This window comes from Pan troglodytes, chromosome 15 (assembly GCF_028858775.2).
Source record: "Pan troglodytes isolate AG18354 chromosome 15, NHGRI_mPanTro3-v2.0_pri, whole genome shotgun sequence".
Lineage (NCBI taxonomy): Eukaryota > Metazoa > Chordata > Mammalia > Primates > Hominidae > Pan > Pan troglodytes.
In genome coordinates, this window is record NC_072413.2 from 54,230,135 (window position 1) to 54,244,854 (window position 14,720).

Below are 14,720 nucleotides of genomic sequence, written 5' to 3' on the forward strand. Positions count from 1 at the left end.
CTCTCTGCATTTTCAAAAGTGCAAAACAGTTGCCTTTGTGAGTTTTAAATAGTCTAGAAAGTCTAGAAAGATGAATATGTGTTCATTCTTTGGAATTGAAAATAGGGAAATAGTCCTCAAGAAGAGGCTATCTTAGAATATCTGCTTTTAAAAATTCCTGGACTTTCCAAGAGAATGTCTCCTAACTTTGACTTACTATCAGTTATTTGAGTTTGATAGTCCTACCAACATATGAGAACTGATTTTTTAGAGTAAGTAGGTATGTTGTATAATGCACTATTTGTTTAAGCATGCTCTTCTAGACCTTTATTTTTAAACCTGCCCTTATTAATACTAATTACAACATATTTGTAAGGTATTTTCCTGTTTCTATTCTCGTTTGATTTCCACAAGAGCTCTGAGTGGCAAACAGAGTAAGCCTCGTGTTTATCCTGTTTGTGGATATGCATACAGACTAGACTGGAGCCCAGGTCTTCTGAGTTCAGTGCCCTGTGGTCCTTCCCCAAGCCCCGTGCACTTGTGAAGGGACACGACCCCTCAAAGCACTGGTGATTTGGGAAGTCCTATAGAGAAGCAGTGAGAGCACAGAGCTCAGGGGGAGTCGTGGCTGTTGTGTGACTTTCAGCAAATTCCCGGAGTCTACATTTTTTCATCCATAATCAACTCTTAGTTACATTTATTGATAGAAATGACAAGGAGGATGGATAATGTGAAGTAGACAATGAAAGAAATAATCTATCAGTAGCAGAAAAGAGTAGGATTTGGAGATGAAGACCCAGGTTCAAACTCAGCCTCCCCTGCTGGTGAGCCAACAATGGCAACAAGTCACTGACCCCTCTGGAACTTCCAGTCCCTTATTCATTAAGATATTTGGGCCAGATCATGAAGGCCTGATAAGCTGTGTTGAGTTTGAAATGTTGTTTCAAGGGCAGTGAGACAACACAGAAGTAGTTTCAGCAGGGATGTGTGACACGATCAGATTTGTGTTTTAGCACTGCCACTCGGGTGCAGTGTGGAGGGGAAGACTGGAGGGCAGGAGACCTGTTAGGATAGGAGGCTGTTAGGGTATCCTGGGGCGAGACGATTGGGGGCCTGACGGTGGAGCAGGAGAGAAGGGGATGGACTCCAGAGATGCGTAGGAGGTAGAAATGACCAACTGGGTAAATGATTGGATGTGGGGCTTAAGGAAAGGGCGGCAACAAGGATGATGCCAAAAGTGAAAGAGTGAACTGGATTACAGACAAGGTTGTGTTAGTGATGTTAGCAAGAATAGTTTCGCTGGAGTTACGGGGGTGAATTGCCATATTTTAGATGGTTGGTGAGTGAGGGGGTAACGAAATGGAGACAGTACAGGAAGGCTACTCTTTCAAGGAGTTTGGCTGTGTTAGTCTGTAGTGGTAAGTGGAAGGAGATGAGGAGCAAGAGGAGATCTTTAAGACAGGCCATGTTTGAATGCCAACCTAAGAAGCCAGTGAAGAGGAAACGGAGTAGCTCTAGAAGAGGGGACTAGGGGGTAAAGAGATGCTGATGCTCAGGCTCAGGTGGAATGCTAGCTTTGGATGGATGTGGGTCCCCAAGGCAGAGTAGCTGTGGGGAGGAGCTTAAGGCTGAAGCCTGGATACTTGGATTTGGATCCTGCCCCCATCTGATTAGACCCAGTTGCCTTCTCTGTAAAGTGGGTCACTAAGAACAATATGACATTATGACCATGTTTGTTTTTCCCTGTATTCCACTGCATTATCTTTATACATATTTCCTTAAAATAACGAGAAAGCAAGAACCCATGGGGATTTTTCAAAGTGAAAATCCCTGTGCTGAGTAGTGAGATCTTGGCAGTCTCCCGTTGCTTGGCTCCTGGAACACTGGAAACTGGACCAGTATCATCCCCAGGAGGTTTGAGTATTCTTCTCTGAGGAAATCAACCACATGGAGAGAAAAAGACCTTACAGATAGCAAAGGGTAAGGATTCTGCTCCCTCCAGTAAAATGAATGGGACTCCCAATAACCCAGTGTTAGGCCTGCAAGAAAGAACTCCTGAAAACTAAAATTTAGTAACAAAAGATTAAAGCAACTCTTAAGATTAAAAAAATCCCTCAAAAAGTAGAACAATTAGGGGGGGAAAAGAATATTTGGGAAATTTGGGAATCAATTCAGGAAGTCTGACACACAACTAATATGAGTTACAAAGGTAGTAGTGGGCAGAAAGTTATAGAGAAGTAATTCATGAAATTGATGTACCTCCAGATAGAAAGGGTGCAGCAAGTACAGGAGTGTTTTGCCTTTTATTCTACCTGTATTGCCGAGGGCCTACCAGAGGACAGGCTGTGTCCAGTGCACTAGAGGCACAGGAGTTGGGGGGAAGCAGACAAAAACCCGTGCCATTGTGGAGTATATATTCTGTTGGAATTACATTAACAATTTTTTAAAATGACTCACACCAGGGCACTTTATTGTGAAATTTCAGAACACCAGGGATAAAGGGGAGATAGTAAAAATATCCAGAGAGGGGAAAATGAGGTTTGATTTAAACGATCGGGAATCAAATAGCATTGGAATTCCTAATGATAAAGCTGCACGCTACTTTTGAGGGGAAATGAGTAAATGAGTTCCAGCCTGGTTCTGTGCTTAGCCCAACAGTCAAGTACAAGAGTAGAACTAAGACATTTTAGATCCATAAGGACTAAAATAAACTATTTAGCTGCTATAAGGATATACTCCACTAAAATGAGGGAGCAAAATAAAGAGGAAGACAAGTGATGAAGGAAACGAGATCCAGCACAAGAAGGCAGCAAAGGGAATTCCCAGGATGGTGAGAGGCACAGAGCTCTGTAATGGCCTAGCAATCAGCTGCCAGGTAGGCAGAGGCCTGTGGAAGGAATGGCTGTGTGCGAGGGGTCCAGGGAACTGGAGGACCAACTGAGTAGCCACTTCATGGGTTCTGTACAGAGGATTTTATAGTTGTGTCAGAAGGTTTGGGCATGCATTAGCAATAGGAAAGTAGAAAACCAAGAGACTATGAACAAAGTTATAATTCCAAGAGAAACAGAGTTATTGAGAAAGGAAATACACTCATAGTGCACTACAGACTGCTGTGAGCATTACATACCATAGTCGTAGCCATGAAAACAGTGACTATCAATTGAAAGCAAAATTATTTTATATTAGCAGCATGGGGGAGGAGAGTCTGTGTGAGGAAGCTAAAGTCTCATCATGTAAAATAGGAGGTCAAAAGTAACATGTAATCAAAAAGAACTAAAAGTAGAACTGCCATTTGATCCAGCAACCCCATTACTGGGCATCTACCCAAAGAAAAAGAAGTCATTCTATGAAAAAGACACTTGCACATGCATGTTTAGAGCGGCACAACTTGCAATTGCAAAAATGTGGAACCAGCCTAAATGTCCATCAATCAATGAGTGGATAAAGAAAATGTGGTATATATACACACCATGGAATACTACTCAGCCATAAAAAGGAACAAAATGAAGACATTTGCAGCAACTTGGATGGAGCTGGAGACCATTATTCTAAGTGAAGTAACTCAGGAATGGAAAACCAATTATCGTATGTTCTCAGTTGTAAGTGGGAGCTCAGCTATGAGGACCCAAATGCATATGAAGGATGTAATGGACTTTGGGGATTCAGGGGGGAAGAGAGAAAGGGGGTGAAGGATAAAAGACTACACATTGGGTACAGTATACACTGCCCAGGTGATGGGTGCACCACAATCTCAGAAATCACCACTAAAGAGCTTATCCATGTAACCAAACACCACCTGTTCTCCAAAAACTATTGAAGCTGAATAAATATATTTCTAATTTCCTTTTTATGAATCCTTTCATCTGTGGCTTATTTTAAAGTATCTAATTTGATTTCCAAATATTTGCGAGTTTTCTAGATGTCTGTCTGGTTGATTTCTAATCCATTGATTAGAAACAGAGAACAACAACAGAAAGAAGAAAATAAAGGGAGTAACTTGGTAGGTCATGTAACACAGAACCAACCTGCCAGGGGAATGTGTGATTCCCCCTTGACATAAGATGCAGGATGGCAGCCCTCACTTGGGAGTGTGACTTTTGAGAGCCTCCAGCTGTTGACATCTCTAAGCAGATTCCAGCTGTGAGGGGGTTGGGATGACGTTATTGCAGTGAGGCCCCTGATGGAGCTAACAGGCACTGATCTCTGCAGGCTTTCTCCTTGTTTGAGAGGGTTTAGAGCATGAGAAGAGCCTGGCCCCAGTTCCTGGCACTTTGTGATCTTGGGCAAGTGAAGTCACAACTCAGTTTCTCTATCTGTGAAATGGGGATAATACTACCTCCTTCTAAGGTTGTTATGAAGAGTAAATCAGTTAAGGTAATTGAAATCTTTCAAATAGTGCATGGCACATAGTAAGCATACTGGGGTTTGTTATTTGTTTACTTTTGTTAACCTTTGCCTTTTTGGGTCATTATTATTGTGTTGTTTTCTTTATCCAGTTCACAAGAATGGATCAGTACTTCAGAAGTGGTTCTTTGAAGTATAAAAGGAGTGACAAAAATAAGAAAAACTACAGCTCAAAATAACATAAGCATAAATAGTGAATGGAAACCCAGTGTCATTATAAAATGTGAATCTTAACATCCAGGGACCAGTTAATCTGCCGGGTTGATAATTTTACTCAAGTCACAGAAAAAGAAAAATTGTAAATAGAAAGTATCATAATGACTTTCTGAAAACTGAATTTTACTTGGGAGGTGATTTATTTGTCCGTGGTCTCCAGTCCTTTCTCTGTTATGAAACTTTGTCAAACAGGGGCATAAAACCCCCAATGCTTTTGAGTCATTTTCAGACAGAGTACAGTGGCCTCTCCAGTAAACCGGTTGAGTCTTCCCAGATCAAGTACAAAATAGTGTTTTCCAGGGTGAAATTGATGAATTTTGTTACTAAGGACCCACAATATAGAACAAAACCTCAGAGGCATCATTCATAGTTACATTCATCCTAGCAAAAGTAGATTTGCTGAGAAATTTGCATCAGCCTCAAAACTGATGGCAAACATATTCAAAAGGAAAGAGGAACAAGCTTTTGGCAAAATCGTTGATCAAATACTGTGTTGCATGTGACATAATATCAGGGGTATGCAATGTGGAAGAGCAGTCATGTGTGAATGAATATTTCACTTTATAGTTTGTTGAATTCACTGTGTAGAATATGAATCAGTCCTTAGAATATGTCTAACACATGAGGGAGAAATGTTCAGTGACTTTCTGTAATTTTTGTCGTTGAAACCCTTCGCTTCAGGAGAGATTCTTTTTGTTGTTTATTTGGAAGGCACTGATAACGAACAAAAGGTTCCCAGACATTCCTAATGACAGGGCACCAGCTGAGTAGGCAGCAAGGAAGATGCCACTCTGCTAATGCTCGTCCTCCCTCCACTTCTTCCACCAAGAGCAGGATGAAAACTCCATCACTGAATGTGTATTTTCCACTGGGCTGTGTAAATAGATTCTCAGCAATTAAATAGCTCAGCTTTTCTCCATTGAGTTGTGCTAGCTGCTGAGGAGATCTTTTTGGAATAAGGTATGAAATAAAATATTTCTTCATGGTCTTGATGTGAGTAAAGACCATGTCTGTGATAATCAGTTGGCTTAGACAGATGGCATATTGCATAGGCTTTTCTCTTTTCAGACTGAATCTGTCTCTTCCTGGTCAATGACAGAAATAAGAAATAGAATTTTTTAAAACTGGATAATACTGCTGAGACTGGATCACTAAGATCTGACTGTTTACTAGCATGTATGATTTTCATCAAGGAAGCATAAATGTTGGGCATATGTAACAACTGGAGGTAAATATAAGCAATAAATGAGTGAAGAATGTATTTCCCACTTCTCTTAATTCGAAACATTGCATCTCCCAGCCTTAAAGGATAACTTAGGTTTCCAATAAATTCCAAGCGAGGCGTTTAGTAAATTTTTCCATAATATCTGGGTTCATCCTTGGTGGAAATATCTGTACTCCTTAGTAGAACAAAACACTTTGGCAACAGTTACCAACAGTCTGTACAGTGCATGAGTTGTGATTTTCTAATTGATGTAAATGAAAATATATTAATTAATTAGCTTAGATGTGGAACCAGAATATTACTCAAGCTAAATGTGTCATTGAACCCAAATGAAAGATTGTGCTGATATGGAATACTTAAAATTAATTTAAAAATATATTTTATCAATATTTTTCTAAAACATGTAAAACCATGTATGATAAACATGTAAAAATTATTAATTTTACAATAAATTATCTATCTGCATGTCTACAATATGCCCATTAAGTGAATTCCTAGTTGGCAAAATTTGGAATATACGTCTTAAGGGTCGGAGAGTTGTTATTCTGGCCTGGTGTTTATGTGATTCTATACAGGCAAATTTTCTTTCCTTGGGAACTGTTTCTTCATCTATAAAAATGAGAATAGCCAGATAGTTTTACTAGTCAAAATAGCAATACTACAACTCTCTGTCCACAGGTTCTGCATCTGCAGATCCAACAAACTGAGGATCACAAATATTTGGGAAAAATAACAATACAACAAAAAATAATACAAATTTTGTATTGTATATCAATAAGCATAACAGCTATTAACATAGCATTGGCATTGTTTTAGATGTTGTAAGTAATCTAGAGAGGATTTAAAGTATATGGGAGGATGTATTAATACATATATTATATGCAAATACTATACCAATTTATGTAAGAGACTTGAGCATCCTCAGATTTTGGTATCTGCAGGAGTCCTGGAACCAGTCCACCATGGACACTGAAAGATGACTGTAGCTACTAAACTAATAGACTTTTTGAACTGCAGAGTGCCTTTGAATGCCATAGATCATATAAATCTTAAAGTTACAGGAGAGTTCAGGAGTAATCTACTTTATCCTTCCTCTGCAAGCATGGATCTCCTCTGGAGTGCACCTGGTGCGTTCTCCATGTACTTTCTCTCATGGGGCAAACAGAGGTTGTAAAGCTTGCTATGACTTGACTAGAATAACAACTCCATTACTGGGCAACTTGGTACCATTTTCAACAGCTGTAACTGTTACAAGGTTTATATATTTACACTCAAATCTGATCCCCCTTCCCTTTAACTGTAACTTTTATACCTTGGTTTTGATTCTGTCCATCACAGCCAAACAGAAAAAGTCAACATTTTCTCTAATGTTAATAACTACTTAAGCTGCTAATCTTCCCCTAAGACATCACTTCCAGGGCAAGTTGCACTAATTCTTTCAGCCCTTCCTCTTGTGTTTCCCATGTCCTTCTCCTTTCTGGCCTCTCCGAGCCTCTGCATTTGAGTGCTCTTCAGGACAAGTGTGGTCTACCTGTATTGATTAGAGTGATTTTTTTGTGTTGTTTCTCTGTTAAAAGCAGTGTTTACGGACGTAGGCCAACTGTGTACTAGGAAGTATGGGCTTGACATGGTTATGCATTACTTTATTTAACCCATATTACTTTGCAAATAGTTTTGATTATCTGTAGTACGCTGGGAAACTAAGACTCAAAAGTTAAGTAAATTGTTCAAGGTAATTTACCTAGGAAGTATCAGCGCTGTGTCTCCTATCCCATTTAATTATTCCATCATACATTGTCTTATATTGTGCAATTTTTCTCATACTTACTATCTTGGCCACGTTTCCTTTTTAGAATTTAAGAAATATTACATTCTTCTGAAAAACCTTTAAACTATACAGAAATATATAAGAAAAACCTTCTCCACCCCAGTAACCATGTGGTAGTGTGATACGAGGGTACCTTTTTACATTGTTGGTCTACTGCTTACTTTCTGTACCTAAATAAAATACAGAGATACGAATGTGTACCTGTGTCTCTGAAAAGATTGAGTTAATAAATATAATGGACCTGTAGAATTGTGTCTGGTACACAGCAAGTGCTCAAATGTTGCTATTATATGTACAAACACATACATAATGTGTGTATGAAAATCAACATACACACATGGAATTCTTTCAAAACCAAAACAGGAATGGGAACAGTCTCTGTATACAATGCTTAAACTACTTTTATCACCCAAGATTTATCGTGTATATTCTTCCGATTATTATTTCAGTCAACTGTAGTTTTTCTTTTTGTTGCTACAAAGTATACTCTATCCCCTTAATTTATTTAGCTGTCCGCTTATGGATGGATGTTTAGGTTGTCTCCATGCTGTTAGAAATAGTGGTGCAGGGGACTGCTTGAGCATAGATCTTTATTCATGAGAGTTGATTGTCTGAACCTACACATATAAATGTACATTTATCACTTTAAAAATGCCTTATCTTGTTATATTTGGCCTGTTTTTATAATGTAGTCATTGGGTAGATTTTGACCCTGTCATCAGTGGATTCACTGTCTTTGGTATTGCTTCATTTTAAAAATTGTGATCAACCTACTTTCGTTAACATCTTGAAAATCATGGATTAACACAAGACAGAATTCTGTAGTTGCCACCAGAGGGCTCCTGTTATGTTGAAACTGATTTTATAGGTATAATCATTCACCCAGGTATAAATCTACTTTGGGTATTATCTTCTAACTATATTTCTCCATTGTATGTATAGAAATGTCGAGACAGACCTTGTCAGATGCCTTCATGGAGTCTTGTTAAGAAAGTAGTCATTTAGTGAGTAATCTTTGCTACTCAGTCTGGAAGGATGACACTATATTCTATATTTGGAGAAACTTGAAATATAAACGACAGATGTCTATACTTTGGAAAGTGTCTGAAAAATGTCTAAAAATGCCCACTGTTTTATTGCCAAGAGAAGGAAAAGTGTCAGTGCTATTTTGATTTCGTTAGGCTAGCTGCCACGTAACTGGCTCCAGTGTTGATGCTCCATTTGGCAATTTTTTAGCAAGATCAGATTGAATATAATCAGTTAAACTATATTTTCAGAATATTTGGGTTGATTTAAACCATTAAAAGTAGTTGCCTAAATGTGAAATACAGTCCAAAAATAATTTTCAGCGTCTACCATGCTGCTATTATGCAACGAACATGTCATATGAGCCGACCAAATATGTGGCTTCTTTGAGCATAGTAAATAATGAGAACATTAAGTTTCACGCACATTTTAATTTATTCTTTAACTTTTTAAGATCAAGAACTCTGAAGTGAGAGAATACAGATCATTATTCCCTTTTTTTTTTTTTTTATCTGAAAGAATTGAAGCACAGGGAATTAAAACAGCCCAGAAAAAGGAGCGATTCATCCCGATCATCAGGAGAGTCAGGGAAAGCTTCACACAAGAGGTGGCTTACCGTTCTGCTGAGGGTGACTGTCAGAAGGAGCATCCAGGCTGGCAGGGAGCCTTGGTGGAGAGGCACAGGAGAACATGGAGGGTTGGGAAGCAGAAGGAAGGCATGCAGGAGCATGGATGGGGAGGCTGACCTGAAGGGTGCCATGAGGAGGCCGGATCCTGGAGTCTTGAATTCCAGGCCCAGGAATTTGGCCTTGAATCTGGAACATGAGAAGCCGGTTGGGAGGTGTAGAGAAAAGGGGTGACTCTAATCAGGCTCAGGCACAGAGGAGACACCGAGAGGGCTGTTGCTGCTCCTTAGTATTCTGGGGCTTGGCTGTTGAAAACCCTCCCCGGGGGTTGCTGAATGCCATGAGAAGGGCAGTCCATGTGCTGCGGCTGCTCCTGCCATGCCACTTGGAGAGGATATCACGTTTCTTCTTAGGAAGTCTCAGGGAAGCAGGGTTAATGGTCATTTCAAAAAGTAAAATGCACATCTTCTCTCCCAGTTTGTGTCCAGTTTTGGTGTTTGTGTTTCCGTTGGGCCTTTCCCACAAAGGTTTGAGTACTGTTAACAGGTAATCCCTGTATTAGTGGTGCCGTGAATTGGCCATGGGATATAGATTATGTGATGCTCAGAAGTGTGTATTGGCTTCAAAAGATTGATGCAGGTCTCTTTTAGTTTCCAAAAATTCACATATGAGAATTCTAAGCTTAAGGAATTAACATCCACTAAAATTCAAGCAGTATTGAGCATTTACTCTGTGCCAGGCAGGCATAGGGGTGGGAGAGAAGAAAAGTAAGGCCCTGTGCCCTGGGCATTAATGGTTCCCTCTTTCATTTAACATCCTTTACATATATCATGCATTTGCCCATCCACCCTCATCACATGGTTGGTTATTCTTATTTACATGTTTGTCGACATCAGTGTGAAAGCCTCTCCTCCCCCAGATAACGTTTTCCCTCCTGTTTAAATCCTGCAGCCTCAGCATCCCCGCCAAAGACCACTTCCTCCTCCATTCAACTCTTCCAAGGTGCAGTCAGTTTAATTCAACGGATATTTCTGGGACTATTAGGTGCAGAGTCCCATGTGAGTATCTAAGGGACAAGAACTGTCCTTTGTAACCGCAGTACTGAGCATGCTCCAGGTGTGTCTCATGAACAAGGAAGGGCTTGTGTTCCCCTGAGGAGGCAATGTGGGAATACACACAAGGAGTTACACAGCATTTGGGGCAGCAAGTAGCTGACAAAATGTGTGGCTCGTGTGTTCAGCTCTGTGGGAACTCAGGTTAGAGACTGAGAGTGACTGACAGCAGGAGTGTGTCTCTCACTGCTCTGTCCCATCGATGTGTGCCCTGACTCAATCACTGAATAAAGGATCACACATGCCTAGCATGCGTCATGCGAATCTTGATGTCAGTGAAATATTTTTGAGGTGGGGAGAGCATTCTTGGGAGATCTGTTTGACTTTTGTGCACAGACTAGATCAGAAAAGTGTTTCACACAGGGAGCAAGATCAGTGCTCTCTCGTGTTCTCTAAGGGGCAGAAGTCCCCTTTGCCTGTAGGTTTTGGAATGCCCTATCCTCCTTACTGAGGATGCTCCAAATGGGGCTGTATCCTCTCCCTCTGGTAATGCCATGTTTTCTGCCCAAACTTTGACTTCAAGCTTATTTCCAAAAGCCATCAGCACTGGCTGGACCTGTGGAGCACTGCCTGATGCACTGACGGTTCCTACTGAGAGCTTGGGCCACACTGGAAACATTTCCATTTGTTGATGGGGGTGAGATTTCAGCCAGATAAGTCAATACTAGAAGTTATATGGTGGCTTAGATGAGGTTTTCTAGAAGCAAAGTGTATTAGTTAGGGTTCTCTAATGGGACAGAACTAATAGGATAGATGAATAGATGAAAGGGAGTTTATTAGGGGAATTGACTCACATAATCACAAGGTGAAGTCCCACAATAGGCCATCTGCAAGCTGAGGAGCAAGGAAGCCAGTCTGAGTCCCAAAACCTCAAAAGTAAGGAAGCCGACAGTGCAGCCTTCAGTCTGTGACCAAATGCTGTAGAGCCTCTGGCAAACCACTGATGTAAGTCCAAGAGTCCATAAGCTGAAGAACTCGGAGTCTGATGTTCGAGGGCAGGAAGCATGCGGCATGGTAGAAATATGAAGACTAGAAGACTCAACAAGTCTCCTCATTCCACTTTCTTCTGCCTGCATTATTCTAGCTGCACTGGCAGCTGATTAGATGGGCCCATCCAGATTGAGAGTGGGTCTGCCTCTCTCAGTCCGCTGACTCAAATGTTAATCTCCTTTGGCGACACCCTCACAGGCACCCACCGAACAATACTTTGCATCCTTCAGTCAAGTTCACACTCAGTATTAACCATCACAGAAAGCCTGTGCAAGTGATTTACTGAAGAAGTACTGTCAGGAGAAACCAGGAAGGAGGTGAGGGAAGCAAGTGAAAGCAAGGGAAGAAGCTGGGAAAAAGTGCTCTTAGCCCAAGTCTAGCCTCAGCCTGACCCCCTGGGGAGCTCTGAGGCCACATAGCCACCCCACGTTGAGCAGGGGCTCAGCCCTCTTTCCTTGGTTCTGAGCTACAGGCCGCCCCTGGGGGCACCATCTCCCAGGCATTTCTGGACTAAGTGGGCCAAAGAAAGTTCTCTGGAGAAGGGTTTTTCTGTGAGCTATTAGTAGCCAGCACTCAGCTGCTCACAGCGGGCAGCAGGAGCTCAGCCTGGGAGGGCCATCGGCAGAGGCTCCTTCAGAGCCAAGTTGACATTGTTACTTCTTCTGCCTCCTTCCATTCACAGATGCAATTATCCTCCTAGGAAGATAGTAGCATAATATTTGTGTAGCACTTTGAACTTAAAAAGCCAAGCTTATTTTCTTATTTTGTTTTATCCCTGCAACAATCCTGTAAGGCGAGCAGGGTAGTTGCTGAGTCTTTACAGTCAAGTGTTCTAGTACGCGAAGCTTAAATGACTTAAGATCAAGCAGCCGTAGTTTCTGCTGAGTATTCTGTTTGATCCTTGCAGCAGTTCGTTATTGTTACCCTGTTGGTTGATTGTTGTGATGCAGGGAGGTGGAGTGACACACTTGTGTGCTCATGGTTGGTATGTAGTGCACTTGTAATTGTGAGCCCGTTTGATTCCACACCCTGTTTCAGTCTCGTCATACCCTGCAGCCTCTGCAATTGGTAAGCAAAATCAAGTCCAAAACCCAAGTTTTTGACACGAACTACTCTTGGAAAGAGGCTGCTAAGCATAAATGTTGGGGGACATTAGATCTAAAATGTTAGCTGTGCTAATTATTTAAAGCTAGCATAGCATAGCATATCAGGACAAGTTGTTAAAGCTTCACATCAAGAGTAGTCACTTGGGATGTTTTAGCTATTCAATTTGTATTCATCTTGGATTCTTATCTAGATTGACATGACAGCTTGAGGTGCCAAACGTATACACCGTAATTCTTTTTTTTAATAGTGAAGCATAAATGGATTATGATGTAGGACTTTGAGAATTGTTATTAGGTGAGTTTGACAATAACACAGGGTAATAATGTCTCAGACACCTAGGATACTTGGGAGAATAGGGTATTCTGCTTCAATAATTTGTTTGTTCAGCAAACACTGAGTGCTCTCTGTACCAGAAATTGTGCAGTAAGGAGGTAACAATTCATAGTCAAGTAAATATAGTTGTCATAGCCTAGGGTAAGGGTGCTATAACAGTAGCCAGACTTGATAAAAAGGAGTTTAGGCCTTTAAAATTATTTTCATAGCTAATGGTAGCACACTCCTGTTTTAGAGTAAGATTTCCCAAAGCAGAGGTGTTCCTATACCTTGTTCATTAATATCACAATGTCTTGCTGGGACACCTGTTGTATGTAAACTACTGTAACCCATTCTGTTACTTGCCAAATCAAGAAGCTTTGAAAGAAGTCTTAGAAAATATAGTTGTAAAGTTATTTATATACAATCACATTTAACCTGTAATGTATTGTAAGATGAGTGTTGGTGAAACACCTTCTTTGTCTGGGGAATAACCTGTGGTTTGTTGCCTTGAGCCAGGAAAGAATTCAGAACATGGACACATGGATGGGTTAAGGAGCAGGAAGTTTAGTAGTGGAAAGGTGAGAGGAAGAGGAGAACAGCTTCTTGCAAGAGAGAGGAGAGAGAGGGAGAGCGAGACATCTGGAAAAAAGGAGGATCAATAACAAGTTCTGAAATTGAGGCAGTAATTAATATCCTACCAACCAAAAAAAGCCCAGGACCAGATGGATTCACAGCCAAATTCTACCAGAGGTACAAAGAGGAGCTGGTACCATTCCTTCTGAAACTATTCCAAACAATAGAAAAAGAGGGACTCCTCCCCAACTCATTCTATGAGGCCAGCATTATCCTGATACCAAAACCTGGCAGAGACACAACAAAAAAGGAAAATTTCAGGCCAGTATCCCTGATGAACATCGATGTGAAAATCCTCAGTAAAATACTGGCAAACAGAATCCAGCAGCACATCAAAATCCACCATGATCAAGTCAGTTTCATCCCTGGGATGCAAGGCTGGTTCAACATATGCAAATCAATAAACGTAATCCATCACATAAACAGAACCAATGACAAAAACCACATGATTGTCTCAATAGATGCAGAAAAGGCCATCGATAAAATTCAACACCTCTTCATGCTAAAAACTCTCAATAAACTAGGTATTGATGGACGTATCTCAAAATAATAAGAGCTGTTTATGACAAACCCACAGCCAATATCACACTGAATGGGCCAAAGCTGGAAGCATTCCCTTTGAAAACCAGCACAAGACAATGATGCCCTCTCTCACCAGTCCTATTCAATATAGTATTGGAAGTTCTGTCCAGGGCAATCAGGCAAGATAAAGAAATAAAGCGTATTCAATTAGGAAAAGAGGAAGTCAAGATTGCCTCTGTTTGCAGAAGACATGATTGTATATTTAGAAAACCCCATCATCTCAGACCCAAACTCCTTAAGGTGATAAGCACTTCAGCAAAGTCTCGGGATACAAAATCAATGTGCAAAAATCACAAGCATTCCTATACACCAATAACAGACAAACAGAGAGCCAAATCATGAGTGAACCCCCATTCACAATTGCTGCTAAGAGAATAAAATACCTAGGAATACAACTTACAAGGGATGTGAATGATCTCTTCAAGGAGAACTACAAACCACTGCTCAAGGAAATGAGAGAGGACACAAGCAAATGGAAAAACATTCCATGCTCATGGATAGGAAGACTCAATATCGTGAAAATGGCCATACTGCCCAAAAGATTCAGTGCTATCCCCATCAAGCTACCAGTGACTTTCTTCACAGAATTAGGAAAAAAAACTACTTTAAATTTCATATGGAACAAAAAAAGAGCCCGGATAGCCAAGACAATTCTAAGCAAAAAGAACAAAGCTGGA

At 40.7% G+C, this 14,720-nt stretch overlaps 1 protein-coding gene and 1 long non-coding RNA gene across 3 annotated transcripts in view; both read left to right on the forward strand.

Moving 5' to 3' along the window:
• The window catches only part of LOC129136983 (uncharacterized), a 73,803-nt gene extending 60,674 nt beyond the window's left edge, over nt 1-13,129 (forward strand). Inside the window, exon 2 of the long non-coding RNA XR_008539008.2 lies at nt 1-13,129. This exon is cut by the window's left edge and continues 31,345 nt beyond it. This is a non-coding gene — a long non-coding RNA (uncharacterized LOC129136983).
• The window catches only part of PELI2 (pellino E3 ubiquitin protein ligase family member 2), a 178,414-nt gene that overhangs the window by 120,822 nt on the left and 42,872 nt on the right, over nt 1-14,720 (forward strand). The gene's annotated exons all lie outside the window — the stretch shown is intronic.